Raw genomic sequence first — 8735 nt, forward strand, 5'->3', positions numbered from 1 at the left:
GTTTTCAGAATGGGTGCAGTTAGACATCTTCTATTATGGGCTTACAGAGAAAGCTTAGACTTCTCTAGACCACTCAGCTGGTGGGTCTATACATATGAGAAAGACAATTAAAGAAGCTCAAGAGCTCATTGATACAGTTGCCATAAATCAGCATCTGTACCTAAGCAGTGAATCTTCCATGAAAGAAGAAGCTAAAACAGTAACTGCTGAACTCAGTCCTGCAGAACAACTTACTGAATTTAATCAGCAATTAGATTTTCTAACAAAACAGCTGGCCGAATTCAAGGAGATATTACAAGATACAAGAAGGGCTAATATAAACATGGAAGTACAATTGAGGCAAACAGAACAGCAGTTATCAAAACAAATAACAGAAGAATGCCAAGCAGTTCAATTAAGAAGTGGAAGAACATTAAATACCTCACTTCAAGGCAGCAGGAAGCCAAGAAATGAACAAACTTCTATTCACGATCCCTCTGAGGACAGTAAGAGCCCAGAGAAGAATAACTCTGGCGTTCAAACGCCAGAAACAAGCAATGATTTGGCGTCAAACGCCCAATGGAAGCTCAGTTCTGGCGTTCAAATGCCAGGAACAAGTAAGGAGTTAGCGTCCAATGCCACTCCAGCTTCTGACTCTGGCAATCAAATGCCAGTGAGGGATCAGACACACACAAGTGCTGATAACAACCCCTCTAAAAAGGCTTCTCCAACCACCTCTGTAGGAAGTAAACCTGCAGGAACTAAGGTTGAGGAATACAAAGCCAAGATGCCTTATCCTCAAAAACTCCATAAAGAGGAGCAGGATAAGCAATTTGCTCGCTTTGCAGACTATCTTCGGACTCTTGAAATAAAGATTCCGTTTGCAGAGGCACTTGAGCAAATACCTTCTTATGCCAAGTTCATGAAAGAGATCTTGAGTCATAAGAAGGATTGGAGAAAAACTGAAAGAGTTCTCCTCACTGAAGAATGTAGTGCAGTCATTCTGAAAAGCTTCCCAGAAAAGCTTAAGGATCCCGGGAGCTTCCTGATACCATGCACACTAGAGGGTAATTACACCAAGACAGCTTTATGTGATCTTGGAGCAAGCATCAATCTAATACCTGCATCCACTATCAGAAAGCTTGGTTTAACTGAAGAAGTCAAACTAACCCGGATATGTCTCCAACTTGCTGATGGCTCCATTAAATACCCATCAGGCGTGATTGAAGATATGATTGTCAGGATTGGGCCATTCGCCTTTCCCACTGACTTTGTGGTGCTGGAAATGGAAGAGCACAAGAGTGCTACTCTCATTCTAGGAAGACCTTTCCTAGCAACTGGACGAACTCTCATTGATGTCCAAAAGGGGGAAGTAACCCTGAGGGTCAATGAGGATGAGTTCAAGTTAAATGCTGTCAAAGCCATGCAGCATCTAGACACACCCAAAGACTGCATGAAAGTTGATCTTATTGACTCTTTGATAGAGGAGATCAACATGGCTGAGAGTCTCGAATCAGAGCTGGAAGACATCTTTAGAGATGTTCAGCCTGATTTGGAGGATTCAGAAGAATTAAAAGAACTTCTGAAAATTCCTCAGGAAGAGGAAACACCTCCTAAACCTGAACTCAAGCCATTACCACCATCCCTGAAATATGCATTTCTGGGAGAAGGTGACACTTTTCCAGTGATCATAAGCTCTGCTTTAAATCCACTGGAAGAGGAAGCACTAATTCAAGTGCTAAGGACACACAAGACAGCTCTTGGGTGGTCCATAAATGACCTTAAGGGCATAAGCCCAGCTAGATGCATGCACAAAATCCTATTGGAGGATGATGCTAAGCCAGTGGTTCAACCACAGAGGCGGCTAAATCCAGCCATGAAGGAAGTGGTGCAGAAGGAGGTCACCAAGTTACTAGAGGCTGGGATTATTTATCCTATTTCTGATAGCCTCTGGGTGAGCCCTGTTCAAGTTGTCCCCAAAAAGGGGGGTATGACAGTGGTTCATAATGAAAAGAATGAACTGGTTCCTACAAGAACAGTTACAGGGTGGCGCATGTGTATTGAATACAAAAGGCTCAATACAGCCACCAGAAAGGATCATTTTCCTTTACCATTCATAGACCAGATGCTAGAGAGACTAGCAGGTCATGAATACTACTGCTTTTTGGATGGCTATTCAGGTTATAACCAAATTGCAGTAGATGCTCAGGACCAAGAGAAAACAGCATTTACATGTCCTTCTGGAGTGTTTGCTTATAGAAGGATGCCTTTTGGTCTGTGTAAGGCACCTGCAACCTTTCAAAGGTGCATGCTCTCTATCTTCTCTGATATGGTAGAGAAATTTCTGGAAGTCTTCATGGATGACTTTTCAGTATTTAGAGACTCATTCAGCTCCTGCCTTAACCATTTAGCACTTGTTCTGAAAAGATGCCAAGAGACCAACCTAGTTTTAAACTGGGAAAAATGTCACTTTATGGTAACTGAAGGGATTGTCCTTGGGCATAAAATTTCAAGCAAGGGGGAATAGAGGTAGATCAAGCTAAAGTAGAAGTAATTAAAAAATTATCACCACCTGCTAATGTTAAGGCAATCAAAAGCTTTCTGGGACATGCAGGATTCTACAGGAGGTTTATAAAGGATTTTTCAAAAATTGCAAAACCCCTGAGTAATCTGCTGGCTGCTGGCACGCCATTTGTGTTTGACACAAAGTGCCTGCAAGCATTTGAGACTCTGAAAGCTAAGCTGGTCACATCACTAGTTATTTCTACACCAGACTGGACATTACCATTTGAACTAATGTGTGATGCCAGTGACCACGCCATTGGTGCAGTACTGGGGCAGAGGCATGACAAGCTTCTGCATATCATTTATTATGCTAGCTGTGTTTTAAATGATGCCCAGAAAAATTACACAACCACAGAAAAAGAGTTTCTTGCAGTGGTTTATGCCATTGACAAGTTTAGATCATACTTAGTAGGATCAAAAGTGATTGTGTACACTGACCATGCTGCTCTTAAATATCTACTCACAAAGCAGGATTCAAAACCCAGGCTCATAAGATGGGTGTTGCTTCTGCAAGAGTTTGATATAGAAATAAGAGACAGAAAAGGGACAGAGAACCAAGTGGCTAATCATCTGTCCCGGATAGAGCCAATAGAAGGGGCATTCCCCCCTTCTTTTGAGATCTCTGAAACCTTTCCGGATGAGCATTTGTTTGCCATTCAGAAAACACCATGGTTTGCAGACATTGCAAACTATAAAGCTGCAAAGTTCATACCCAAGGAGTACAGCAGGCAACAAAAGAAAAAATTAATTACTGATTCAAAGTACTACTTGTGGGATGAACCCTGTCTCTTTAAGAGATATGCAGACGGAATAATCCGTAGGTGTGTGCCTAGAGAAGAAGCACAGAAGATCTTATGGCATTGCCATGGATCACAATATAGAGGCCATTTCGGAGGTGAGCGAACAGCCACCAAGGTCCTCCAATGTGGCTTCTACTGGCCTACCCTATATAGAGATTCCCGAGAGTTTGTACGTAACTGTGACAGCTGCCAAAGAGCCGGTAATCTACCTCATGGTTACGCCATGCCTCAACAAGGGATCTTGGAGATTGAGTTATTTGATGTATGGGGAATTGACTTCATGGGACCTTTCCCACCATCATACTCAAACACTTATATTCTGGTGGCAGTCGATTATGTATCAAAATGGGTAGAGGCCATTGCCACACCCACTAATGATACTAAGACAATGCTGAAGTTCCTCCAAAAACATATCTTCAACAGGTTTGGTGTCCCCTAGAGTACTAATCAGTGATGGGGGCACTCACTTCTGCAACAAACAGCTTTACTCTGCCATGGTCCGGTATGGAATTAGCCACAAGGTGGCCACTCCATATCATCCACAGACAAATGGGCAAGCTGAATTTTCTAATAGAGAACTAAAAAGAATCCTGGAACGGACTGTAAGTACCCGTAGAAAGGATTAGACAAGAGGCTTGGATGATACTCTGTGGGCTTACAAAACAGCATTCAAAACTCCGATAGGGACCTCTCCATACCAGCTTGTATATGGTAAGGCCTGTCATCTGCCCGTGGAACTGGAACATAAGGCCTACTGGACAACCATATTCCTGAACTTGGATGCCAAATTAGCCAGAAAAAAAAGATTGCTCCAGCTAAATGAGCTAGAGGAATTTAGACTCACTGCTTTCGAAAATGCCAAGCTTTATAAGGAAAAATAAAAAAGATGGCATGACAGAAAGCTATCATCAAGAGTCTTTGAACCAGGACAAAAGGTTCTGTTGTTTAACTCTAGGCTCAGGCTATTCCCTGGGAAACTGAAATCCCGGTGGAGGGGACCATATGTGATTACAAGTGTATCACCATATGGTTATGTGGAGCTTCAAGACATTGATTCTGATAAGAAGTTCATTGTTAACGGATAGAGAATCAAACACTATCTTGAAGGTAATGTTGAGCAAGAGTGCTCAAGGCTGAGGCTAGATTAAAAGCTCAGCAAGGTCCAGCTAAAGACAATAAAGAAGCGCTTGCTGGGAGGCAACCCAGCCATTGGGAAAACTTTTTCTGTTGTTTTGCCCTATTCTTGATTTTATTTGTTTATATAAAGTTCACTATTAATAAGGTAAATAGTCAATTGCATAGATTCACAGGGTTACAGAAGGATTTAGCACACAAAACAGAGAAAAAGAGCTCACTGGCAAGAAAATGCCAGTAAGAGGCACAACTGGGAGTTAAACGCCCAAAAGGAGCATCTACTGGGCGTTTAACGCCAGTAATGATAGCCATCTGGGCGTTAAACGCCAGAAAGAAGCAGCTTCTGGGCGTTTAATGCCAGATTGACAGCATCTTGAGCGTTCAGAAAAATGCCCAGTGACAAAAGAGTTCCTGGCGTTCAACGCCAAAAAGAAGCAACAGCTGGGCGTTGAACGCCCAGGAGAAGCAGCATTTGGGCGTTAAACGCCCAAAACATGCAGCATTTGGGCGTTTAACGCCAGGATGGTGGGGAGGAGGTAAATTTGTATTTATTTCACATTTTTTATTTTAATTTTAATTTTCATGTTTCAATTCATGATTTCTTGCATAAACATGTTACAACCCTAATTTCTAAAAACCCTAATTTCTAAAAACCCTACTTTAAAAATATCAAATGTATCTTAATCCATAAACACAAATTCTTTTTCAATCCAATCCAACTCTTTTTCAAATTTTCCAAAACAAATCTATCTTTTTTCCTTCTAAAATCTTTTCAACTCATCAATATCTTTTTCAAATCTCCACATTATCTTTTTCAAAATCCAAATTTATCTTTTTCAAATATCTTTCATATCTTTTCAATTTTAAATCACATCTTTTCATATCATACTTATTTTTTATAAATCATATCTTCTATCTTATCTTTTTTTTTTAAAATTTTTGAATACCCACCCCCTCCCTTTTAAATCCACATTCGGCCTCCCTCCTCTCATCCACCATTCGACACTAGCTCTCCTTCTATCCCTCTCCTTTCTTTTCTTTTACTTGAGGACAAGAAAACCTCTAAGTTTGGTGTGTTTATCCGTGATCACTAAACTATACCCACTAAGATCATGGCTCCTAAAGGAAAACAACCCACTCCAAGAGGCAAGAAAGAGAGTATTCCAAAACCGCTTTGGAATCAAGGGAAGTTCTTAACCAAAGAACATTCAGACCATTACTACAAAATAATGGGTCTAAGATCAGTGATCCCAGAAGTCAAGTTCGATCTGAAAGAAGATGAATATCCGGAGATCCAAGAGCAGATTCGAAACAGGAACTGGGAAGTCCTAGCTAATCCTGAATCAAAAGTGGGAAGGAATATGGTTCAGGAGTTCTACGCTAATCTGTGGCAAATAGACAGGCAGAGAATATCTGGAACTGCCCTCTGTGACTATCGGACTGTGGTCAGAGGGAAGATTGTTCACATCCACCCTGACAAAATCAGGGAGATCTTTAAGCTACCTCAGCTGAAAGATGACCCAGACTCCTTTAATAGGAAAATGATGAGAACAAACAAGGGCCTGGATAAGATTCTAGAGGATATATGCATCCCTGGAGCCAGGTGGACCACCAGCAGCAAGGGTGTCCTAAATCAACTCAAGAGAGAAGATCTCAAACCAGTCGCCAGAGGATGGCTGGACTTCATTGGGCGTTCTGTATTGTCCACTAGCAACCGTTCTGAAGTCACCGTTAAAAGAGCAGTGATGATCCATTGAATTATGTTGGGAAAAGAAGTGGAAGTTCATCAACTGATTCCATCTGAATTTTACATACTTGCAAACAAGAACTCCAAAGATGCCAGGTTGGCTTATTCAAGCCTAATCTCTATGCTCTGCAAAGATGCTGGAGTAAGGATAGGAATAACGGAGTACATCTCAGTGGAGTAACCAATCACTAAAACCACAATGGAAAAACAACAAGTGCAGAATGACCCCATCAAGAGGAGGGCACAAGAATTTCTCCCGGAAGTCCCTCAATTTGAATATTGGGAACAGCTTGAAGCATTTGTTACCAAGTTGCAAGAATCTATGGACCAAATAAAGGAAGAACAGCAAAATCAAAACAATATGCTCTGCAAACTGCTCAGGGAACAAGAAGAGCAAGGGCGTGACTTAAAGGAACTGAAGCGTCAGAAGTTATCTCTTGAAGGACCAAGCACCCCACAGACTAGAGGAACATCCACATCCCAAACTCAAGGTTGTTGAGTTCTAATCTTAGCCTTAACTCTGTGATAATTGTTCTTATTTGAGTTTTACCTTAGAAGTTATAGTAGTAATTAGTAGTTATTTTATCCCCAATTAAGCTATAATTTATTTTTTTCATCATCATTAAACATGAATAAAATAGAAGATTTTCTTTAGAATAAGGAGGCAATATTTTTTGAAATTTTAATAAAAGAAATTTTAATTATTTACATGTGGTGGCAATGCTTTCTGCCTTCTGAATGAATGCCTGAACAGAGCATATGTCTTTGGAATTTGATGTTCTTGAATGTTAAATATGTTGGCTCTTGAAAGAATGATGAACATGAGACATGTTATTGATAATCTAAAAAATCATAAAAATGATTCTTGAAGCAAGAAAAAGCAGTGAATACAAAGCTTGCAAAAAAAAAAGAGAGAGAGAGAGAAAAAGCAAGCAGAAAAAGCCAATAGCCCTTAAAACCAAAAGGCAAGGGTAATAAAAAGGATCCAAGGCTTTGAGCATCAGTGGATAGGAGGGCCTAAGGGAATCAAATCCTGGTCTAAGTGGCTAAACCAAGCTGTCCCTAACCATGTGCTTGTGGCGTGAAGGTGTCAAGTGAAAACTTGAGACTGAGCGGTTAAAGTCAAGGTCCAAAGCAAAAACAAGAGTGTGCTTAAGAACCCTGGACACCTCTAATTGGGGACTTTAGCAAAGCTGAGTCACAATCTGAAAAGGTTCACCCAATTATGTGTCTGTGGCATTTATGTATCCGGTGGTAATACTGGAAAACAAAGTGCTTAGGGTCACGGCCAAGACTCATAAAGTAGTTGTGTTCAAGAATCAACATACTGAACTAGGAGAATCAATGACATTATCTGAATTCTAAGTTCCTATAGATGCCAATCATTCTGAGCTTCAATGGATAAAGTGAGATGCCAAAACTGTTCGGAAGCAAAAAGCTACTAGTCCTGCTCTTTTAATTAGAATCTGAGCTTCACTCAAGAACTCTAAGATATTATTGCTGCGTGACTTATTTGTATTCTATTTTATTTGTCTAGTTACTTGGGGACAAGCAACAGTTTAAGTTTGGTGTTGTGATGAGTGGATATTTTATACGCTTTTTGGGGTTAATTTCATATAGTTTTTAGCATGATTTGGGTAGTTTTTAGTATATTTTCATTAGTTTTTAGGCAAAATTCATATTTTTGGACTTTATTATGAGTTTGTGTGTTTTTCTGTAATTTCAGGTATTTTCTGGCTGAAATTGAGGGAGCTGAGCAAAAATCTAATTCAGGCTGAAAAAGGATTGCTGATGCTGTTGGATTCTAACCTCTTAGCACTCGGAATGGATTTTCTGGAGCTACGGAAGTCCAATTGGCGCGCTTCCAATTGCATTGGAAAGTAGACATCCAGGGCTTTCCAGCAATATATAAAAGTCCATACTTTGCTCAAGGATAGACGACGTAACCTGGCGTTCAATGCTAGTTCCATGTTGCAGTCTGGCGTCCAGCGCCAGAAACAAGTTACAAGTTGGAGTTCAACGCCAGAAATAGGTTACAACCTGGCGTTGAACACCCAAAATAGCCCAGGCACGTGAGAAGCTTAAGTCTTAGCCCCAACACACACCAAGTGGGCCCCAAAAGTGGATTTCTGCACTATCTATCATAGTTTACTCATTTTCTGTAAACCTAGGTTACTAGTTTAGTATTTAAACAACTTTTAGAGATTTATTTTGCACCTCATGACATTTTAGATCTGAAATTTGTACTCTTTGACGGCATGAGTCTCTGAACTCCATTGTTGGGGGTGAGGAGCTCTGCTGTGTTTCGATGAATTAATGCCACTATTTCTATTTTCTATTCAAACACGCTTGTTTCTATCTAAGATGTTTATTCGCACTTCAATATGATGGATGTGATGATCCGTGACACTCATCATCATCTTCAACCTACGAACGCGTGCCTGACAACCACCTCCGTTCTACTTTCGATTGAATGAATATCTCTTGGATTCCTTAATCAGAATCTTTGT

This window comes from Arachis ipaensis, chromosome B9 (assembly GCF_059453495.1).
Source record: "Arachis ipaensis isolate K30076 ecotype BB chromosome B9, ASM5945349v1, whole genome shotgun sequence".
Taxonomy (NCBI): domain Eukaryota; kingdom Viridiplantae; phylum Streptophyta; class Magnoliopsida; order Fabales; family Fabaceae; genus Arachis; species Arachis ipaensis.